The 23,507-nt window shown below is 40.9% G+C and overlaps 1 protein-coding gene and 1 long non-coding RNA gene across 9 annotated transcripts in view; one reads left to right on the plus strand and one right to left on the minus strand.

Annotated features, from left to right (window-relative positions):
- The window catches only part of Lar (tyrosine-protein phosphatase Lar), a 375,895-nt gene that overhangs the window by 213,313 nt on the left and 139,075 nt on the right, over window positions 1-23,507 (minus strand). The gene's annotated exons all lie outside the window — the stretch shown is intronic.
- LOC105674736 (uncharacterized) overlaps window positions 1-23,507 on the plus strand; it is a 246,038-nt gene that overhangs the window by 199,457 nt on the left and 23,074 nt on the right. Inside the window, exon 1 of one of the 2 annotated variants that reach the window (XR_010890911.1) lies at window positions 735-1,497. The exons of the other annotated variant lie outside the window; for it this stretch is intronic. This is a non-coding gene — a long non-coding RNA (uncharacterized lncRNA). Of the gene's footprint in view, window positions 1-734; window positions 1,498-23,507 lie in introns of those variants that run through there. 2 annotated transcript variants of the gene reach the window in all.

Consider the following 23,507-nt stretch of genomic DNA (forward strand, 5'->3'; position numbering starts at 1 on the left):
GCTCGACGTCGACGTGAGCTTAATCCAATTCCACGAATTCGCGAACGTTCGCGTTTCCGGCCGTCCTTCCCATTCCCGTCGTACGATTCTCCGGGATGCGCCACGTGAACCTTCGACAACGACGTGAATCTTCGACAATCACGGTTCACCGCGTCTCTCTGCGCTCTTCTCGACACGACGCGACGCTCTAAATAATGCTGTATGTTGCGTTTCTCGTGGCAGAGGCAAGTCAGTCCTCCTCCGGGATGACTCGTCGTTTCACGATTTCCGGATTTCGAGAGAAGGGCCAGAACTCGACGGACGCGAGCCTCGGATTCTCACCGCGTACTCGCGACTCAATTATAAATTACTCCGGCGAGCGCATAAGACCCCGCGTTAAGGGTAGTTTTCTGAACGCGCGCTGCGGCCTGACTGACTCACCCCCATGCCCCCCAACGACACCCCCCACCCCGCTCGCCCACCACCGACATTCCTGACGCAGGCGCGCCGACCCTCTCGGCCTCGGGATCGCCGTACGTACACGTACGAATTCGCGCCAGACCAGATTTTACGATGATCGGAGAGATGTTCTTGGCTCTTCCATTGCTTGTTTTTTCCTTGGCGGGCTAAAGTCGCGAGTTACGGGCGAGTTTATGCATTCCAAGATATACGTTGGGACGCGTAAGCCGTGGAAGAACTCGTGGCCTTGGAAATTTTTCAATATTCCCTGCAGCGGTGTTTCCATTCAGAAAAAGAGAGAGAGAGAAAGAGAGTTTCCTTCCATCCATTAACACTCTTATTAAAGCGATGATCTGAAAAATGACTCTTTCTCCAACGAAATACGCGCGTTGTAAATAACGGCTCCGCCTTCGAGAGAGCGTGTCCCAAAATTGATCATAGATCACATTTCCCGCAAATCGTTAGCAGTGTCATTATGCAAACAGGACAGGAGCGAGAAACGGGAGCGATTCGGAGGACCAGAGGACGGGAGAAAGATAGCCGCGAGTTAGGAAGGGGGATGGTTTCGGCGTTGGTTTAAAAGCGACGCATGCGTCTCCCGCGTAAGGGGATGTCCGGGGTGAGCTGCCGTACTCGGGCCAACGTATCGCAGTTTCTGGCTTGATGTTTGTCCGCGTGGTACTCCCAGGGATGGTTGTGCTCGTGGCAATCCACGAGGTTGCCGCTGGCATACCTGAAGGGACATTTTTTACGCAAAGAAAGATAACAAGGCGATATTTGGTAGAAAGAACGCGTCGAAAGAGAGGGCGAGAGAGAAAAAAAAAGAGACAGAAATGAAAGAGAGGAATAGAGAGAAGGAAAGTACGCGGCAAGGGAGGGATTATCGATACACGACAGCGATCACAATCTGCCTTCTTGCTTCGAGAAATACCCCGGGCCTTTCCCTTCTTTCTTTCGCGCCGACACTTGGACTCTTCGTCGTCCAGTCGCGGAACTCAAGAGACCCCTGGGAGTCTACGTGGGAGATGGACTCGGTGGGACCGACCGTTTTTTCAACAGGTAAGTGCCCGTGACGCGTTTACATATATATGTATATGCCAGTGTATATCCGTCCACGTATGCGTTCAAATGCGACGAATCGAATTTCCGATTTTGATTGGATTAAAATATCACGCGAAGATTGTCGCGCAATTTCACGGCGTAAATATAAACGCAAGCGCGAGGGTTAAATGCGTTTGCATTAAATTGTTGTATTGGAATGTCCATGAATATCTCTAAAAAGCAATTTAAAAGAATAACTTGGAATTATGAAACTGTTGAATGAAAGAGAGAATAGTTCTTTTAAAGTAAAATCAACGGTAAAATTATTAGCAATTGCGCAGGTTTATATAGGCATTATTACATTGCTGGAACTACACTCATTAATTTTACTATCAAAAACTGATTATATTGTCTCGTTTACCGAGAGATCTCGATGGAAGCAAACTTGGAAAATTGGCCGAAATTTCCGTATCGAGCGGTGAGATAGAATGAAGCACTAGCGATTAATTATTCGTGGTAATTGGTCAATGTTTACGACATCGCTCCAGAAGTAATTTACCTCCTTCGTGCCTTTATTTCGCGTTTTCCTTTTACCGCCAGCCCGTACCTCTAATGCCACCCCTCTCTCGTCACTTCCATCCCTCCCGTTTCGTCTCTACTGCTACACCTTATTGTATAGCATACTGACTCACTTTCGCAATAAATGCGCATTTACAAAATGCATTGAATCAGCATATGACTCTTTTACATATACACAAATCGAATTCTTCAAGCATAAACTTTCGGCACGCCATGAAGACATTTTTTTGTTAAAATCTTGAATTAATTTAATGAATATTTCAGCATTCAAGGACTTTATTATTATATACAAACAAAATTAGTCAAATATACTTTTAATATTCTCAATTTAAAGAATCGATGTTTTTGATAAATCTGTGATATTTACTGAATATTAATAATAACCATTAAATAGTTAATTTTTATTTTAAAGCAATTTTACAAGTTTTGAAGTAACTTATAGCAGAAATGTCACAATCGAATTATACAAATGACAATATTTTCTATGATCTACAACAACATATCTAATAATTGCTGTTATGATTTAGCCGATTCAGCCATTAGTATCGGTGTCATTAGAGCCACTACAAACATAAAACAATTACACATTAACCGCGTAATTCGAGTTTGGGGGTTACGCTCGGTATATATCCGATAATGCCGCGTGGAAAATATTTATTAGACGGCGCAGCGGCCGCCGCTTACGTCTTGTTCGCCTATATACGAGAACTTTACTCATAAATCGAACGCCGTTTAAAATTGCAAATAAAGTCGGACGACAGTAAAGTGAGTGTCGAGAGCTTAATGCAGAAATATGCGCGAGAAGCATGAGTTCGCTCGCTCGCTCGCCCGCGCGCCGATCAACGCGGAAACCAAGAAAAAAGGAGAAGGAGAAGGATATAAAAACGCGTCTTGCGCGGTAGTCGAGAACCAGAGAAATGCGCTCCCCGGCTCGCCGTCCTCGGTGATAATAAAAAATTCTAAGATGGGCATAACTTAATTTAATACCGTGGCCGGCGCGCTGTTGCCCGATGATAAATCCCTCGGTATACCCCTCCCGCCGCTTGTTCCGACTCTTTCCGTCCATCCTGAAATCTTTCCCCTCGTTCTTCTCTCGCCCCGAACAAAAGATAACAACCGGAATGAGAATAACCGGAAAGCACGGCGGTCGAGCACGGCGGTGGATCTTAATTCAAGGCAAAAAGACGGGGTTACGAACGTGCACGGAAACGACGTAGAGTAACTCAGAGCAGGAGGTTAGAAAGTAAAAATTGTCGGCAATTGTCGCGTCACTCCATGATTAACTTCTTGTCAGATTCAATGCGATCGAGTTAAAATTAAGTACCCTTATCTCAACGAAAGAAAGAGAGAGGGAGAAAAGAAAAGAAATAAAGCAAGAATATAAAATTGTACAGCGCTAAAACTCCATTAAAATTTAGACAGATGTTAAAATATAAAAAGGGATCAATTTTTATTTAAAAAACTAATTTATAATACTTCAGTTACTCTCTTCTATTTGTTTATTGGTACATTTAATCATAAATTATTTACTTATGAAACAAAAATATTCATAAGCTACAAATAATCAATCTAATTATCTCCTCGTATGTTCAAAATCAATTCTATTAATCGACTTTGCAGCTTTATATACCACAAAATGATGGAGATAGCTGTTAATTCGCGTATAATATTCAATTGTTTTACAATTCTTTCTTTTGCCGTGGAATTATTCGATTAAATTAGCGTTTATGAATACCTGAAACTTGTTATAAAGTGCACTTGAACGATTTTTATTTGCGATTTGGTTAGTACTTCAAATGTATTTCGTTTTATTCATCTCAACGAAACGGATGTTGCATCTTAATCCGCTTAATGGCATTTATCGATTTAAAATGCGGGTTAACGCGTTTCGAAAATACAAACGAGTTCAACAAATTATGAATAACACATAATTTCGTCTGTCGAACGGTGTTACATCAATTAGCCAATAACAATCCTCTCCAAGGCTTATAATTTATGATAAAGCTCGTTGCAGTGATACATGGATTATTCATGCATCGCGGCTTCCTTTTTCTTCCTCCGCCCGAAACGCTAACATTGTCTCATTACTTGAAGTTTTTTCCGAGTACCCACCACGTTCTTTTTGCGTTTGTTCGCGCTCATCCGTTCAACGCAAAGCGGACGTCAACGATGCTTCTTCCGCGAATCTTTTCCCCATTAACACCGTATTAACGTTGGGACGTCTCGGCTTCTCGCAAAAAAAAACAAAAAAAAAAAGACGAGAGAACGCAGACGGTTCCGCGAGGGCGGTGGAGAACCTTGCGGAACAATCGTACACCGTGCACATTCCGCTGACTTATGAATAAACATTTTCCGAAGGCAGCCGGCGGAAAATTACTCCCGGAAATACCTCGACTTTTGTCTTATATCTTCTCATGAGGGATTCTGCCCTCTTAGTCTACGATTCGCTCTCGCAAAGCTCGATAATCGAGCCTGAGAGATTTCCGCATTTCAGGAAAAAGTAGTTCATAAGTATCTTTATATTAATAAAATCCTCACGTATTCGTTTCTAATTTTAGAAATTATGAATTTTGCAGAGTAAGTTTCCTTAAAATATAACATAAAGAATTACGTGAAATTTTAAATTCAATGACATACTTAAAAATAATTCGCGAAACTATTAAAAAAGATTGTTTTTCACAATATATTTTAATAAAAAAATAATAATTGTAATTAAAAGTGTAATCATAGAAACTTCAAACTGAATTATTAACAAAACCTTTGTAATTTATACAAAAAATAAAGCATATCAATAATCAGAAAAAAGGTTTGTTGATGACAATTGCGAAACAAAAGTACCGTAATGTAAATTATTTATTAATAATGGTTTAACGGGTCGCGAAAATTGTTTTTCACGATTTAAATGATCACACATTGATCAGTATTTGATAATTAGTTTGCTATTACGTTGGTAAATATGGAGGAGATATTGCCACTTCTGCAAGCGGCGCAAAATCGTTTCGCGTAAAATCTATATGCTAAAACACAAATTTATATCGAATCGATACTCTCCAACCTTTCCCTTTTAAAGTTAACCGGATATGAAGGCACTGCGCTTTTATCGTAAATGTAAAATGATTCGGTCTCTCTGTATTGTACATAGCCATGAAACTAAATTACTTCCAGTGACGCAGTTAATATTAAAAATTATTTAATACATTTTAATATTATTTTAAATTAACAATGCGCGCAAATGTAAAATGAGCAGCGACATAATTTTAATCCTTTTTCGCGGTAGTATATTTATACGCAAACAAAATTTATTTGCAACAAATCCCAAACAAAATGTAGGTAACACGATAAATGTAATGTAATGCAATGATCAATATCAAACTTTAACAAGAATGTCAATCGATTTTCCCCGCGTGCAACCGCAATATAATTTGTTATTTTTATTTAGACGATTGAACGTAAATGACGGTGGTTTCAACGCGCATCAATGTTTCAAAAATGACATCGCTTTTCACAATAATTTATCATTTAAACTTTTATATTGTCATATATTTAGCGTTATCGGTTCAAGCGATGTGAGAAATAACTAGAAAACGCGCAGATTCGACTTTTTTCTCTCCTTTCTCCATCCGTCAGATCCCCTTTCCCTTTTCTGACTCGCCCTCCTTAGCTGTTAATGGTCTCGATCACGAAAGCAGTTAAAAATCAAGACTCACTCCGGCACGGAACCACTTCGATTGCGAGGAAACACGTAGAAAAAAAGAGGCTTCTCGAGATGGCAAAGCCATTATATCTTGAGGACTTTGTTTAAAATTGTTCAAAGATTGGGCCATCTTTTTTTTCAAGAGAAAGCAAATGTCGAGATTTAACGTACAATGGAGTGAAATTATTAAGTGTAACAACAATTAAATTGCTTTGTAAAATGATGCTGTGGGACATAATCACTGACAGCGATGTATGTCGTTTTCGCGCAACAATCCGCCAAAACGCTGACACGTCGATACCGATTAAAGGAGCTTTCCGTGCGAGTTTTCATCAAGGGTTCGATCTCTTGTCGAGCGTTCTCTCTTCGGCGCGAATCAAAGAAAAGCTGATTTTACGAAGCGAAGCAGCGAACGAGGGAATAGCTCGGAGTAACGATCCTTCTTTTCGCGGACGGTACTTAGAAACAGCGCGGCGCCGTCGAAGACGATAGAGACGGGATATCTCCTCGCTCAAAGGCGTCTGCAAGAAAATTCTCGCGGAAAGGAAAAATCTGTAACTCAACGGGAGTAGCGCGAAGAATCCAATTGTCAGTGCCAAAGGAACGGCGAGGCATTGGCTAAAGCGGCGGGGCTTTCGAGCCCTGCTGAGTAGAGCGCGAGTCAGCGCCCAGGCGCAACGAGGGGGAAGGTTTGAAAAGCGGGACTGTTGTGCTTGCCGCCGAATACGGATTTAACCATCGACCAAGTCTTACGCTCTTAGCTCGCGATTTGTTTCGCATCAAGGCGCACGGTTCTTAAATAACTTACACTCGCGAAGACCGCCACTGTTTTACTCCGACGCATTAGTGGAAAGTAGAATTTTTCTTTGTGTTCTCGCGCTCGTATGTATAATACTTTTATTACAATAAATACATAAACATGTATCTAGAGTCTATATAAAGTTTTAACAAGATACATTACATCATAATAATATGCATAAAATTTTGCATGGAATTACTTTACATAATCCGAACGTCGAGTTACAGAAATCAGTAGCAATCTAGTTTTTCCGGTTCTTAAAGGAAATTAGAAATCATATATTAAAATCATAATATTAAAAGACGCATTTGTTGCTTATACAAATCGCTCCATTTAAAAGTCTCGAAAAGCTTGAATAAAAATTGCAGGATATTTGTCTTATAACCATTTCCTATTCCCGCGAGTCTTGATAAAATTGCGAGTATACGAACGCGATTCAACAGAAAACGGCGTAACGCGCTAACGAATGCTTTTAATCTAGTTCGGATAGACAGTACCACCCTATGTGATTCCAATCCTCTTCCCCACGCGATCCCGAGACACCCCGATGCCGGAGTGACTACAACGCGATACGTCGAACGTACGAACATGCGCGTGTAAATGAATGCGTCCGCAATCGAACGCGACCGCTGCCGTTCGGTTCGACTACACATTCTCGATCCCATCATTTGGGTTTCCGTTTGTGAATCGACGGAGTCGAATGCGTGTGTAAACGATCGACCAATGCGGCAGTAACGGAGTTAGCGTTTGCTCCGCCTCGATTTCACATATACGTTAATCCTCATTTCGAAAAATGTCATTATTATTAGCATCAAAACAAATGTCAGTATTCAAATATACTTAAACAAATTCTCGATATTAGAAATCGAAAAAATATTTCTCTATATATAATGTAGATTCTAGTATTTTACAAGACTATCCATCAAACATATTTTTGGAACAAATTAAAAAAAGTTTCAATAATGATATGAGTATGTCTATTTCACAAAATCTTATTTCACAATTATTACTGACATTCCGCTTGATTTTCTCAATGTGTTCATTTTATTGCACTATTAAATTTCCTGCCGTACGTTAGCCATGCCAAGTAAACATTGAAACCACTCGAAGTCGATTTACATATCAGCATACAAAATAAAAAAAAGAAAACTTAATTTACAATATTTACCGGTTTTGTCAATATTCTTGTGTACTTAACGTTGTCAGCCTTGATTGAGTTGTTTCAGTGAACATGTCAGTAATATTGTTATCTCTTGAAAATTGATATGCAGATCTATGTTAACTGGATATTGTTTTTATTTATTTTTATAAGGGCCATCTCTGTAGTTAAACTTTTTGATCTTTTTTTTCTATTATTTTATATATATACACAGTATTAAATCAATATTCAATATACCGAAGGGTCGATATCGGTAGTGAGACTGTTCGCGCATTATCGGACGATAGCTGTTGCTAATTAACTTAAGCAGAAAAGAGGTGGATACTTGAAACGCCACGATGGAGCACGAGCAAAACACCGCGAGGTAAAATTACCTTACGCTACAAGTTTTGAAAGTCTAAGACGATGGACGATAATATCATTTTATTAAATTTCCTTCTTTCATAATTAAGCATAATTATGTCAGCTATTAAAGTTCCGACGGGCGCAGGAAGTTGAATAGAGGAATTAAAATTTCAATGTTCCGTGACGGTTTCATGTGATTGCGGAAAAGACTAATTAAAATCTAGCGTCAGTCTCGTACGTCGTTCGTTTTGAGGACCGACAATTTGGTACTGATTTAAGTGAAGGTAATAAAGAACGTGATGATTCTCCTACTTGGAATATTCACCTCGTGAATATTCAGGCACCGAGTTTTAATAACCTTTCGCTTATACGATTGCTTAGCCGTTTCTACAAATTGACAAATCCTGTTTCGCATTCAGTATTGAATCTTAATTCCGCGTTAATGAAATATCGTGAACTTTGTATTTCAAATATTCGAGGCCGCATCGCCTATAAAGGCGATTATTATAAATCGATTATGTAACGCGCGTTATGGCTTGCTGTTTAAATTTTCACATTAGATTAATGTTTCTAGTTTCACGGGAATATAGTGGTTAAAACAAGACTGCGAAATATTCTCCGATTTTACAAACGCAAATACATTTCCACTATAATCCGACGGCACCGCGTAATTTGTAATAGCCACGTAATTATCAATACGTGTTTAATCCATTAGCAAAATTTCGAATCGCTAGATATATTCAACAAACAGTGCTACGATTTACCATGTATAATTGAGAGGAATAGTGCGGTCATAATGGTATACATCAAACAAATGTACCATTTCTTTGGAAAGGGGAGTCACCGACGAGGGAAAATGATAGAACGCCGGATAACGCTGTCGTATTGCATATATCGGGACGCCTGGTGAAATTTCATTGCCTACACTTGGTATTATAGTGAATTGATGTTACGGTAAACTACTCGCGCGAAAGATTTCTAGTTTATACGTTTTCCGTTGCCCGAGAGGACGCGGAAGGGAAAAGCAAAGGGGGTGCGGATAACACCATAATGGAAAGTCGGTCTGCGCTTCCGTATTTTCTCGCTTCTTCCCGGCGCATTTCCATCCTTTTCTCTCTCTCTCTCTCTTTCTCTATCTCTCCCCCCCCCCCTTACTCCCTTCTCACCTGCCCTCGCATTCCTGTCACTCTATCTTGTTCTCTCAACGTACTACGTCCTCGTAACAAGATCCGACAACAATGCTCTTCTCTCGCCTTTGTTCCAAAATTCTTTGCTCGGTCTGAGGCTTTGTGTACTCGTCATCTGTATTAATTAAAAGTTTTTGAAGGCCCCTTGTATCCGTCTTTGTATCCGTCCAGACAACAAGTCAACGACTGTGAAGCTTGCGACACGAGTTCGACACTTCTTCGACGTGCTATCCTAATCCTACTTTCGTCCGTACGAGGAACTTCTTCTCTACCATCTTTTGCTCGCTTTTTTCAAGCGTCACCGCAATGTTCATGTAATTCCCTCCGATTAAATTGGATTTCAAGCAGAAATAACCGTGTCTCATTTAAGATTATCTACTGTGTTATCGATTATCGATATCAACTCTATTTCTAAATTCTTGTGTTTTCAGTCTACTTATTCCCAATTAAAAATTTATTATAGTTTTTTTTTCGGAAGTTTTAAAAATAAAAAAAAGTATATAATTAATTCTAAAATATAGATACTTTCTAAATAATCATTCCCACTATGTTCTCATATTTCATTATGAACCTCTTTATAATCACTAAAATAGGATGTATTATCAAAACTCTGCACAATTTCTGGAAACGATTCCTTTCATGCCATTTATTCACTCAAAGAATAGAAATTGAACTAACGAATTCTCGAAAGTTACAATTCTCATTGGTACAAAAGCACACAAAGAAATTAATATACCAAAAATACCGAAATATAGTTTCAAAAGATATACAAAAATTCTATTCTTGACAATACTAATTTTTACATTCAGATAAATGTTATATTCATTATACAATCCGAAACAAAAGACAAACTGTATTTTGAACAATGTTGCTACACGACATATTTTCTACCATAGAAGAGAATTGTTTTCCATTAGTAAAACAAGTCGTGGTATTTAATAATTCGTGATAAACCAATATAATAAATGACGATACGAAAAGAGTGGAATAAAGATTTCTTTGTCGCTTGGTTATAAAGCGATGGAAGAGAATGTGTGGAAACACTGAAGGCACGTCAGGTAAATTCAATGGTGAAGTGCAGTTATGATATCAAAATCGCGCTACCCTTCATTTACTCTGATTCATGGCGGTACGTTTCATTTTCATCGTGGAACTTCGTGGCGAGAGTTTTCCCACAGTTTTTCCATTATATCCTGATGCTGACAAAAAATTTCAAGTGCTGGTTTATGCTTTCACGGGATATTATTTATTCATTTTTCCATTACAAATTCCTTAAAAAAGATGAAAAATAACGAAAAACCTTTAAATTTGTAACGTCAACAAAGTCTGTTACATGGTCGTGGATGAATTTTCCAACGAGTAAAAAATTAATTTCGAATATTTTTTTTTTAAAGAAATGTGCTATATCGTTTACATTGCGCTAATGTTACACAGCTTTATACAAATTTGCTCCAATTTTCGGCAAAGAAATTCATAATGTCAATAGCTCAAAACTAATAACAACTAAATTTCACGTATTTCACGAGTAAAATTTTGTCTGAAAATTCGTTTATTGTTGTGCAATAACAGCCTATAGACAACCTTTTTATTCACAGCGTTATTTTCACGAATGAATAAACAAACATGAGAGACATGTAAAAGAGAAAGAAAGTAGAATTGTAGGTGGGATAAGAATTCCACCACTTTCGTATGTTAGGTAGCCTTCTTAACATCGGCACGGAATGTCATTGTATGGAATTCAACTGGCCGCTTGGGTTTTCCAAGCACTTTCCAAAAATGTCTCCACTCGTTTTATCTCTCTTTTCGTCGCCTGCCTCCCTCCTTCCTCCCCCTCTTTCGTCGCTGTGCCCGTCTCCCTTTTCCTCCTTTTTTTTATTTTCCTCATTCGATCTCCGCGCTCTCGGCCAACATCCCTTGTCAGTCGATCCCAAGCGAGATCCCTAATGGAATTGTTCCGTCGGACGATATCACGCGCCGGTTCTGCATTTTTCATCGAACATTGACCATTCGAACTGCCATGAAACTCTCCTCGACGGATCGTTACACGCGAGTTGATACAGAGAAAAAGCTCGTCGGGACTTGGCCTGGCAGCAGGTTAACGTTTCGAATATTCGTTGAGCGGTAACTCGCTTGCTACAGACTCGCGTACATTGTTTTTCGTCTGCTCGCTTTCATGATAGGTTCGAATTCCGAGCTGTTACTTTCGAATGCACACGTAAATCGAATGCCGCACGTTGATAAAAAGGAGAGAAAAAGTGCCATAAAATAAGTAGAACAATGATGTTCTTTAAAATTGACTTTATCATTGCGAAAATCAATATCAAGGTACGTCAAAAAGAACAATTGTAATGCAAATTATTGTAACGAGACTTGTTCGAGATGAGAAATCTGTGAATAGCAGCGCGAAAAATTGATGCGTATACGAACAAAAAAAAAGACGTAGCATCGCTACGAAAAATATTGCAAATAGAACAGAATTATTAAATTATTAAATATTTTATGCTGCACTTTTCTAGTTATCGTTCCGCTTTGTTCGCTGTATCGCGTGCTGTATTCACCTCGCTTCTTTATTTTATACCTTGGCTCGTAGTTCCCTGAAAATGCTGAATTAACTTCACACTAGGAGGCTGGTAAATCGGACGGTATTACCGGCTACCTTTTTTACGACTTAAGGGCTTTACCAGGTTTAAAAGTAGGTGAGATAGGTTACGAAAAGCGCGTTAGATACGGTCGATGTACCATGAATTAAGGGAGATGCCTTTATTAAGCTTTTTCTCCGCTCTCAAATATACAGCATGCGGTACTCGCGCATCGTGCGCTCATCGATTCTGCGGTTGCGTTTTCATGCGTGTGTTTTTACCACGTTCCATACTCCATCGCTACGCTGCTGTCAACGAACCAACAATTTCTTCTAAAGCCAATTAAAATTGCGCTCGGCAAACAGAAAGGAAACACCGGGGATGCGGCGCGCATCGTTGCGTACAAACTCCCCTTATTTCGCACAGCAAATAGTTTGTCCGCGAATAAACGTGCTGCAAAACCACTGCGACAAGTATTCTCTTTTAATCATATCTGCGCATATTTACCATCCCCACGCTAACGCAATTATATTGGCGCACGAAGTATTATGTTCTTGACGAGAGAAGCTGACTATATTGATTATAGCGTTATTGTTGTATCTGCGAATATGTGCTCGAGGAAAAGACACATAGATACTCTTATCTCTCTGTCATTATTGTCTACATCATTTTGTAAGAAGTAAAGCGCAAGCTTGAAGCTGAAATGATGTTGATCAAGGAGATAAAGCCTTTTTAATAAAAACCAGTGAAAGGCGCTTCTTAAAGTTTCGGTAATCAGAAAATATTAGTAAAGAAGCTCGTCCTTAAATTCATATCATTGAAAAATTTAATGTGTATACATTTAGGATAAAAAAATTGTACACGGTTTCTGCCGGTAACAAGTGGATGATAGAACGACAGCAGACAATTGTTGAGCCGCGACGAGCAGCTTTAAGAGCTTTCTTAATTTATCGGCCAAACTGCGGAACGAGTAAAAGGAAATCGTTAAGAAGTGCGAGCAACTAAGGAAAATTAAGGGAATATCGGAGTAGTGGATGGGACGACGACGGAAAGTTCGCGCACTACGGAAAGAGATCGAGAGCGTGGCGGGTCGAAAGAAAAGAGGGAAGGAGACGCGGGCGAAAGGAGACGAGTGGAAGAGAAAAAGAGGGCTCAAGTGGCTGCAACTTCGGGGGTTTTCTAGTCGTCCAGGTAGCCGTAAAGAATTCATGAAAGGTAAATCATTTCCTTCGACCGCCCCGCCCGTCTTGCGGCGCGGCGCCGGAGGTTTCCTTAATGTTGCGATATTTTACGAGAAAACTCTTTAAATTTAATATATTACCGGCAGTAATTAAATATAAGTTACACCGCGGTGAAGCCCGCGCGCTAAAGTATAGTCCGTCAGCGGGGGTGCGCGATACCGACATGCTCCGAAGAAGATTGGACAGTAATTCACCGTTCGCGGGGATAAAAAGTTTTGACAGCTTCGCGAGCGCGATCGAAGGCGTCACTAACGGTCAATACTTTCATAACGAACGGAATTTACAAAAATGTTCACCGACTTTGTTCCTCGTCCGTCGCCATTTTCGACGCGATCTCGTAGAACACGGATAACATTTTGCGGTAAGAGTTCTCGACGAATTGATCGTTATCGATGTTGACTTGTCGCGAAACGGCCACGAAATCATAGCGCACTCGAGCTACTTCTACTCTGTCGGAAAATTTTGAAGTTAAGTGCAAAAACTTCTTTCGTTTCCCAACGAAATTGGCCCGGCAGCCGCTCGCCACTCGACTATCCCACTTCCTCCGGAAAAGCCGACACGTCTACGGCTACGAAGTCAGGTGTGCCACCCGTTACCTAGTTGGGATTTATGTATGTCACGACAGCCTGTTGCTCGGTGGCCAACTCATACGTATTAGGCTCGAGCAGACGACAGGTAATAGCCGGGAGCTGAGTCTAAAACATACCACGCTTCCGAACTTCAAGTTTTCCACATTAAATTTCACTGCTCTCCTTTTAAACAGACGTGCGGTTTCAGGTCGCCAAATTTCTATGTTTAAAAATAATAATATATATTTCAAACAGGCTTTATTTTTCTTTATCTTTCTTATCCGCTTTGAAATTTTTCATGTAAGTACAACTTCTACGTTCGAATTACACGTTCCAATTAAACGTTTGAATTGTCGTGTAAGTTTCGATCCCCGGCGATATATATTCACCGGCCAAAATCGGAATATAGTCCGACCGGATTATCTCCACTCAGACAGAGGTCCGTTCGAAACTTCGATAACCTATATCGACGCAACATACGCCGATTAAACGCTGTAATCGAATGATAACGGAGCAGACAAGAGATTGCGTAATAATCTAACATGTAGCACATATCTTAGCCTATTATCCCGCCTCTAATCAAATGTAGGATTTGAAGATATTATATGTGTAATATATTGCTATTTTGAATTAAAATTAAATAAACAAATGTTTTGCGCAATGATAAATATATTTAAATAAAAGATTTGCCATTCAATCATTTACGTGGTTATTTTTTAAATTAATTAATTATTTGCGTTTTTTATTCACTTAATCCACTTTTAAAGAATTGTCACAAAAAATTCGACAATTTATATTATTTTCTGTAAACAAATGTTTTTTTTTCTGTGTAAGACTACATGTCTTGATTCTATCAAAATACTTTATTTGAACGTCTGCGCTTCCCCTTCGGATTAAGACGATCGTGGCAATGTGGCAACGGTCGTTAAAAGATCACTTATTTCGCAGAGATCCGAGGGGATAACTGCTGTGAAAGTATCGAGAAAATTGCTTTCGTCCTCGTAGGATGCCAAGTTTTTAATATCGGAACGTGATTTACAACTCGCGGTTAATGAAATGGGATCGAACGAACCTATAAAAAATAAGCCGCCTATTCGCGAAAAAAACGTGTATACTCTCTTGTTATTTATCAGAACAAATTTTCAAGTGGCTTAATTTTTCGAAGACAAAAATCACCCGGGTAATTCACCGGGATCTTCTCAATTTTTACGACTACTTTTTATGAATATTCAGACGCGAAAATACCTTCTTAAACGTGATATACCAACGATAACCGAGAGAAGCAGAGGAAAGAGAGTGAGAAGGCAGGAGGTATAAGAAAGATAAATCACGAATTCAGCGGCGATCAATCTCGGCATATCTGCTATAGGAGAAGCCGTCATATCTAAGCCGTAACTTAAAGTCTAGAAAGCGGAATATGATGCACGAACGGTTGTCGGTCCACGTAGGTTGTGTGATCCTTTTTTGATTGCGAGTCGTGTAGCTCCTAATACGATAAACGAAAACGATAAGAGTTTCGGTGATCCTCTTGTAAAGCCGTTTCCGTAAAATCTCGTTCCTTATTATTCCCCTTTTTCTCGCGTTTCTCGTCGCGCACGCGTGCTATTGTATGTCGCCGCGAATTATATTTTGTCGCGTTTTCAAAGAACCGTGATACGCAAAAGCAGTTCCCGAATTCAAAATTGACATCATCAGGTAAGACCGTAAAGAAGGAAAGACGTGGTGCGCGCAACACGCCCGGCGATGAGCGATCCGGAGCTTACAAAAGACTCGTTTCCGCTTCTCTTACGGTCAGCTCTGCGAAAACCGTCCCGCCGGTTTTCCCCGGGATATCAAGATGGATCAAGGTACGGTTCAAAGTTGTGCCGCCGTGGCATTAATTCGGCAGCTCGTGGAACTACTCCGTGAGTGCTATCTAAACATGCTAATCCCTACGTGGCCACTGGAAGCGCACCCGAGTAAGAGGAGCGTCCATCCTCGTTCTCTGTGGCTCGCCCTTAGTATCCGTTTCGGGAACCGCAAAGCCCGCCAGGCCGTCGAAACTTCCCCGCAGGACATATAAATGGCCGCCTTGGGGACAGCGTTCTCGATGTGAAAGGAGGGAAGGTACCGGCCGACCGTTTCGCAAGGAACTCTCCGCACGAACGTTGAAGGTGACCCTGGACTAAATTTACTGAGAGGATCGAAGATACTACGCCCCGCTCTTCGAGGAGAGATCATCGGTGTGATCCGGACGTCGTTTTTCTTCATTTTTTCCCCTCTTTTTTCACGCGAATCCCGGCAACTCACACACGCACGGCACGCGACGAAAGCGATCTCGTCGCGGTTCATGGTAACGCCTTTCATAGCGGTATATTTTATCCTTACTGAATCGGGACGCTTTAAATATGACAGCGCGCCCGACGCGCGTGGCGAAAGACGAGGCGCACTCGTAAAATGGCACGTATATATATATTTCATATATATATATATAATGTATCTCTTCTCGCATAAAACTTGTAAACTTTATATTGTAGCGTTGCGTGGACGTTATAAGGTGAACGCCCAGTTTCCAAGCATCATCCCGTATTTATATGAAAGATGAAAAGTGATAAATCCGTGTATTCGCCATTCACGATACATCTGAAAACTCGTTAAATCTCTTAAGTGAATTCTTAACGAAATCGCACCTTCTTCCATCGTGTAAGAATTCGCTTGATGAAGGAAAAATTAATGCTTGATAAAATTGTTGGGAATTTTTGCAATCTTTCGACATTTAATAGACCAGGCAAAAGCAATATTTTTCTTCCGTTTTGCGAGGGGAAAAAAATTTAAATGTGTATTTTGAAGAGTGGCGTAGTGGAAGTTACAAGTGCGCCAAGTCTAAACTAATTTTTTAACAAATTTAATTTCCTCGTTCGTTAAAAAATGCACGAAACGCGCAAATCAGCTAATATACAAAGTTTTTATGCGGATACAATCTGTCAAAGAATTACGTAATTATTGAAAGTAAAAAGTCTTGCGAATTTATTTACTTTATTTGTAGTTATCGGATTTTCTTCATTAGCATCTCCGTGTGAAATTGTGCAAACCCAAATTATTGATAATTGGAAACAGTAAATAGTTTATTTATTGATAATTTGAATTAGTAAATTTAAATACGTTTATTTATCATCATTTATAGTTGAAAATTTTAAAGAAAACAGTTCCTTTCAATAACTCCTTTTAATTAAAAAAATTATCGCATGTGTTATTTATATAACTCGATGCTTACATTAATTTTTATTCCGTAAACCTTTGGGAACAGATCAAACATGTGTTACTGAGAGGACAAATTTCACATTCACAAATAAAATGACCATGATAGATACATGTATGCCATGACACATATATCATAACACGGGACACAATATTTCCTACTTTTACAGTTTTTCACGTACACATTTTGCTCAATAATGTCGTCCATTGAAACAACCTGGTAACGCATTTGCTGCTTCGTCGCTGGCGCGTTCCGCGGGCAAAAAAATGAGTTTCGCATGTAGACCGAATACAATCGACATCACTAGTGCAACGATGTTCTACTATGTTTGCATGTGGATGGGTATATATTGCACAGACTCCGCGTGACCGACAGACATGTTTCTACGTTCGATTTCGAAAACAAAATACGGCAAACTATGTTCGAGAAACACAGCCGCGCATTGTCATATGCTAAAAATAATATTTTTCAGTAAATATTCGCAAAATATCCGGTTGTTATATAGGTTTATATACGTAAATGTAAAAAAAAAGAAAGAAAAACAAATGCGAGATTATTACGATGTGCGCGATATCAAGGTACATACGACTGAGGCGTAATGCAAACTAATTTACACCGTTAATTGGACTATAAACAGAAAACACTCCAAAGCGTATTTCGTTCCGTAAATGCACGACAATAACGTCGTGTGTTAATCCAGCTGGATGAAGAATGACGAAGACGAGAGCAACGAGAAGCAAGAGTCCACTTATATCCGCGTCCGCTATATAATACGCCGCGTGTGCACCGCACAAGTCAGTCGGGAATCCGCCGGCCGGCTGTATAATTTTGTTTGTTTATGGTCGGCGCGTTGCTCGATTTTTCACCCCTAATGGACGCGCTCCAACTGACAAACGACCGCCGGCCGATCCTTTTTTCCAGACTGTCGTCCGGAGTAAGAGCATCCGCGGCGTCGGCTTATGTCGCTTATTTAATGTCCGTTCTCGTAAATTTAGAGGCAGCGGCTGTCCGCCGTGCGCCTACGATGTGCGTATGAAATATAGAAGGTGACTAGATCGCGAAGCAGGCTTGGCGATTTCGAGCTTTGCATATTCGTATACTCTAATAAACTCTGTCAGTAACGTTTGCAGTTTTGTCATTAATGCATTGCGGTCATCGCGGAATATATAGATGACATTAGTATCTTTTTAAAGATATAAAATTTAATTATACAGAAAAAAGTTATGAATTATAAACAAAATGAATGAGCGAGAAAGATACGAAACGAAAAACAATGTAATTAAAACTAGCGTAATTTTAAATTTAATATTATCGTGATTTATAGAATACGTAACAACTGTATAAATATAAATCTTCATCAACTATAAAAAACAGAATTATTTTGATAAAAATTACATTTCCGACGAATAAAAAATAATCCCGCTGAAATGTCACGTATATCCTCCGCGATATCACCGACTGGTTGAAATTCTGAAAAGCAGACGCGGGCGTGAAGCGTATTTATAGAGTAATTAAAACAGCGTGGCTGCGAACTTGGCTCTCGGGGAATGTCGTATCGAGGATAAAAAAAAAAGAAAAAAAAAAGAAACGAGGACGAAAGCAAAGGAGAAAGAGCACGGTGGCGCGAGACAAGGTGGGACAGGGTGAAGAACCCGCGGAAGTTTAATTTCGAGGCAGTATCGGCCGGCAGTGCCGTGTACCGCCGGGCCGGTGTTTAAGCTGCGTCGTTGCATCCAACACTAAATCATAAGATATTAGAGAGTGTTCCCGGACCCGCCGCGCGCCCCGGGCCGCGCCCGCCCCCTCACGCGAATCCTTTTGCACCTCCGTGGCCCGGGCAAGGGTAGAACCAATTTTTCTCCCGGCTGTCGCGCCAAGTTATGAAGAAATGAAGCTACCCTGTGTGCCCCGTCTGCCACCTGCTTCTTTCGTTGCTCCTTTCTCTTACGCTCTCGCCCTTACGGGGCGAGATACGTCAAGGGTCTTCCGTTTTTGTCACGTTCGTGCGACCGACCGGATGTTTAGCTTCCCTCCGCCGAGGACGCGTCCGTTTTCATCTCGTAACGCTCCGTGTTCCCTCGTCGACGACATCCATCTCGGTGGAATCCAATAAAATCAGATGAAAGCTAATGCTCCGACGTTACCGTAACCTCGCGCGGCGTCAGCGGGAAAGAGCTCGGCGCCGCGATGGAAATTACTCCGGACAAGAGACGCGGAACGTCATCGCAGACGGCGCGATTGCCGTTCGATAGCCCTCACGCCAAGTCGATTTGAATTTGCCGTTCGACCCCGTTTTCTCCAAGGGCGACTTTTCTTTTAACGGAACGGAGGGGAGTCGCCGCCGAGGGGAGAGACCTGTTCGGGGGGAGGGGGGCTACCTTTGGGAGGAAATGTATAAGGAACAGATGAATGTAGCGATTACACGTACAGCAGGCACTTAAATGGGACAGAGATAAAAATAATGGAGCTCTTTCGATCACGGAGGAGCGCGAGAGACCGTGCGCGATAAGCGTGGGCGGAGGAATAGCGGAAAGAGACTCAGCGCCGCGCACCCTCTCCGACACGTCTATTCTCCGCTGCGATTTCTATTATTTGACACGCGGCAACAATCGTCGTCGGCGGAAAATACGACGCGTCACATCGATCTGCAGATGAAGATACGGAAATGTTACGGCGAATAAACCTCGCGTATACTTTTCCAAGCATTTAATCATTGAATAGTGTTTGCAAATAGCTCGCGCGAACGATATTAAAATATTGCTTCGGAAGACGTCGAGAGATGACAACGGTGAAGATCCGCGTACGTACGAATGACGCTGAAACTCCAAGTGTCGGGAGGCGCGAAGCGACGGCAGGCGTCGTCTCGCAGTCTTGCCCATTGTGCCGGCGCTATTAAATTAAATGCGGAAGAAACTACTTAATGCGCGTTCCATATGCAGATTCACGTCTCCGTCCCGACATCCGCGCCGTCTCTCACTCGCGAGATAATACAGCCTCTTTGTATCCGTTTTATGCTCGTCGTCGTAAAGTCTTGACGGTTACGGAACCTTACGGTCGGAAAGTTACACCGGCTCTTGCCGCTTTTATCCGCAACGCTCGAATAGATACATCCTCGGGACTTGTTTAATCAATCATTTATTCCCGGTACTTTAATTCGAAAGACGGCGGTTCCTGTTTGCCGACGGGATACGAGCGGCGATGACGTCGAGAGGAAGCATAGCGCAGACTAATCCGTGGGGAGTCGGCAAGACTCCGACGGACGCGGACGACCACCGGTAATCGGGAGTTTTGTTTGCACGGAAAAGTACACATCGACACCGTGATCCGATAAAATCCTAATTAAATCGATTAGGAGCACGCCGCGACGGGGATGTACAAAGGGAATACGCGCTGCTCGCCACTGGTAAACCGGCGACCGGAGATAATGCTATTGGAAACTTGCGTAACTATGGCAGGACGGCAGGTACGTGGAAGAAGGGGGCAGGCGGTAAGAGGACGGAGGAAAGGGTCGCGTTCGATAATATCGCGGACTCCGGATGTACGAGGCTGAAGGGTTCCATTACTACCGATCGCAAGAGACCATTCGGGTTAAATGGCGGGGCCATACGCGCGCCCGCGCGTTTAAATTTCGCCGAGAGTCCGTTACTTCTGAGGTAACTTGTCGTAATAAGCAGCGCGGAACGAATAACGCGAATGCCCACTTTGCCCGATTACTGCGATATAAATTACACGCGGTTTCCATCTTGCGACCCGTTCGTTCTGCTTTTGATTTGCACGGCAAGTGTTGTAAATGATGGAAATTTTTATGTAGATATAACATTTAATCTATCTATTATTCAATTTCAATTTGAGAAGTGTTCAATTTGAGAAGTATTCTTGACGCAGTTGAGTAACAATTGTCACATTTTTAGTCTATCATGTTACAGATTCGTATTTCATTTAGCACTTTCATCAATGTTATCTCTATATTGACGAATTGTTCATTAAATTAAAAAGATAAAATATATTCAATATTACAATAGAATAAACCCTTCACAAATAAATCGTTGGCTACTTAAATGAATAGCATTTTCCTTCGATAATGCTAAAATTAGGCAACAACATTCGTTATCAAAGTAGAAAAAGCTTCGTGTTTATCCTGTCGTAATTCCGACTCGAGAAAAACATCTTCGCTTCTTTGTCCGAAAGCACTACAAAAAATTCGTGAGCGCAACAAAACAATGAGGAAAGGGTGGAGGAGAGGGGGGGGGGGGCGAAAGAGGACGGGGACAACGGAACACGTAGGCAGTAGGGAATGGACCGGTGTTTATCGTACGATTGCCGGAGGCGGCTATTTTGGCGTTGCACTGTCACCGCGTTGCGCTGCACCGGAAATAAAAGGAAAACGTACTTCCGCAGTTTCTACCATCGTCACGGAAAAGGCGAAATGTCGCGGAGCCATTATCCCTGCCGCCCGGATTCCATTCACTGCCTCCAGTGTGCTCTTTATACCGGTAAACGAATAAACCGGATACAGAATCGAATTGCATTTTACGAGTGATCTCGTCACGACTTTGTCACGTTTAGAGCGAAACAACGATTCGCTATATGCGCGGCGCAGCATTTCCTTCAATCAGCTTTTTAAAATGTCTCGTAATTTATTTGGCTAATTAGATTTTTCAATATTTTATTAGTATTTTCGCATTGTCACTTTCAATTATCAAAACTTCAATTTATTTTTAGTTTCAGTAAAATCTAGGTTAAAATGCACCATTTTAAGAGAGTTAATGATGTAAATACTATGTAAATAAATGCAATTTTAGACATTTAATCTGACGCAAAATCTGATTTTGCATCTCAAGAATATAAAATATATATTTAATGACATTATCATTTTATAATTAGATGCTCTCTAAGGTAAATAATTCATTCACAATTGCCCAAATATTATTCATTTAACAATTTAGAATTAGTAGATTATTCATTTATATATCTAATAATATCGTATTTCAGAAATATTTCAGTCGTTTCACGGCAGAGTAAACGTCAGACAATATCTGGGTCACAAGGGTCAACTTTCTTCCAAGTGTGCCGTTATATTTCTAGTCGTGCTTACATTAAATCAGATGACAGAAGCAAGTGTCGGAAATTACGATCTGAATATCAGGGAAGTGACAGCAGTCGTGTGAGGTTACTTAGAAATTGCATCGTGCGCTAAAGCAATAACCGTCACTCGTGTATTGGCGCATATAATATAACAGCGAATGGTCTCGAGACCTGTCAAGGCGGAAAGCTTCCGTAATTTATGTTCGGAAAGAAAACGATGATGAGATCCTCGAGAGTATATATGTATCAAACTTTATGGGTCAACTTACGACACAAACTTATCGATAGATCGTGCGTCACAAATTATGATCGCCCCGACGAAATAGCTCGCGACGCGCAATGTTTAACAGTTGATACGAGCGCCGTCTGCATGAATCGTTAGGCCGTTAATAAAAAAATGTGATAGAAGCAACTTGTTCGCGGTAACGTCGAGTGCACGCGAGAGGCCGACGATGCTACCCGTGGAATTCAAATCGGTATCCTCTCGGCGGTAGGAAATTAAATAAATACACGGCTATCGGCCTGTGTGCTTTCTCGTTTACTTAGCATACTGGACGTAACCGGCTTTAAATATAGCGTAACTTAATTATGCACCGTGTAATAAACTGCATACGTTGCGCTCGAGGTTACGACGGGGTGCTCATAAAAATGAGCAGCAAAATACAGAACAAATCTTCCTTCACGCTAACGTCAAGTGTTAATAGCGTCTCAAATTACATGCAGCGTGAATACTATTAATTTACATAAACCTATCGCGCACAAAAAATTAATAAATCGATATTATGAAGAGAGTATCTAAAAAAAAAAATAACGCGTACGAAATAAATTCTATATCGTGATAAAGTAAAGTAGCTTCTGCAGCGACACGTCCATTTAAAGTATTTGAATATTAAATCAATATTTCGATCAATCAAGGAACGTCTAATTAAATTCCCATTAAGTAGTGCAAATGGCTTAAATAGCTCGGATATTCACGTGTTTAATCGATACGAAATATACATTAGTAAAGCGTGTAATATCCCTGCTAAGAAACGAAGTTATTCAAATTTGCTCTGCGGCAGAAAAAGTACAAACGATGTTAGTATAACAGGGTCGTGATGTCCGCCGGCCGTTTTATTCACCCAGTATAACGACACTGCGAGAGAGAACGAGAGACAGAAACTCCAGCGTAGATCTCCGTGAAATTACTGACTAGGCGATGTCGAGATTTCCACTCGCGCAGGAAATACATCTGGACTGGCAGACGGGCTGCTTAAATTTTTTAAATACAGCTTCTCGCCTCGTTGCACCGATCTTTTCTTGCCTAGAATCCCAGGAGTCGCTTCCACTCGGAGATTCCGCTCTGATAAAAAGTTTATCGTTTCACCGGATGTATAGGTGTAGAGGGGTAAACAACGGGTTAATCTGATAGCCCGTGCACGAAGAAGCCGGGAAATCGTTGCATCGAGCCAGAGAATGCCAGGATAAAATCAAAGAATATTCAGAGAACGGTGCTAGTTGACTTTATAAAATGATTTGATATTCCGTGTCAGCTATGAAAATTTCAATGCAAA

The sequence above is a fragment of the Linepithema humile genome, chromosome 6 (genome assembly GCF_040581485.1).
Source record: "Linepithema humile isolate Giens D197 chromosome 6, Lhum_UNIL_v1.0, whole genome shotgun sequence".
NCBI classification, from domain to species: domain Eukaryota; kingdom Metazoa; phylum Arthropoda; class Insecta; order Hymenoptera; family Formicidae; genus Linepithema; species Linepithema humile.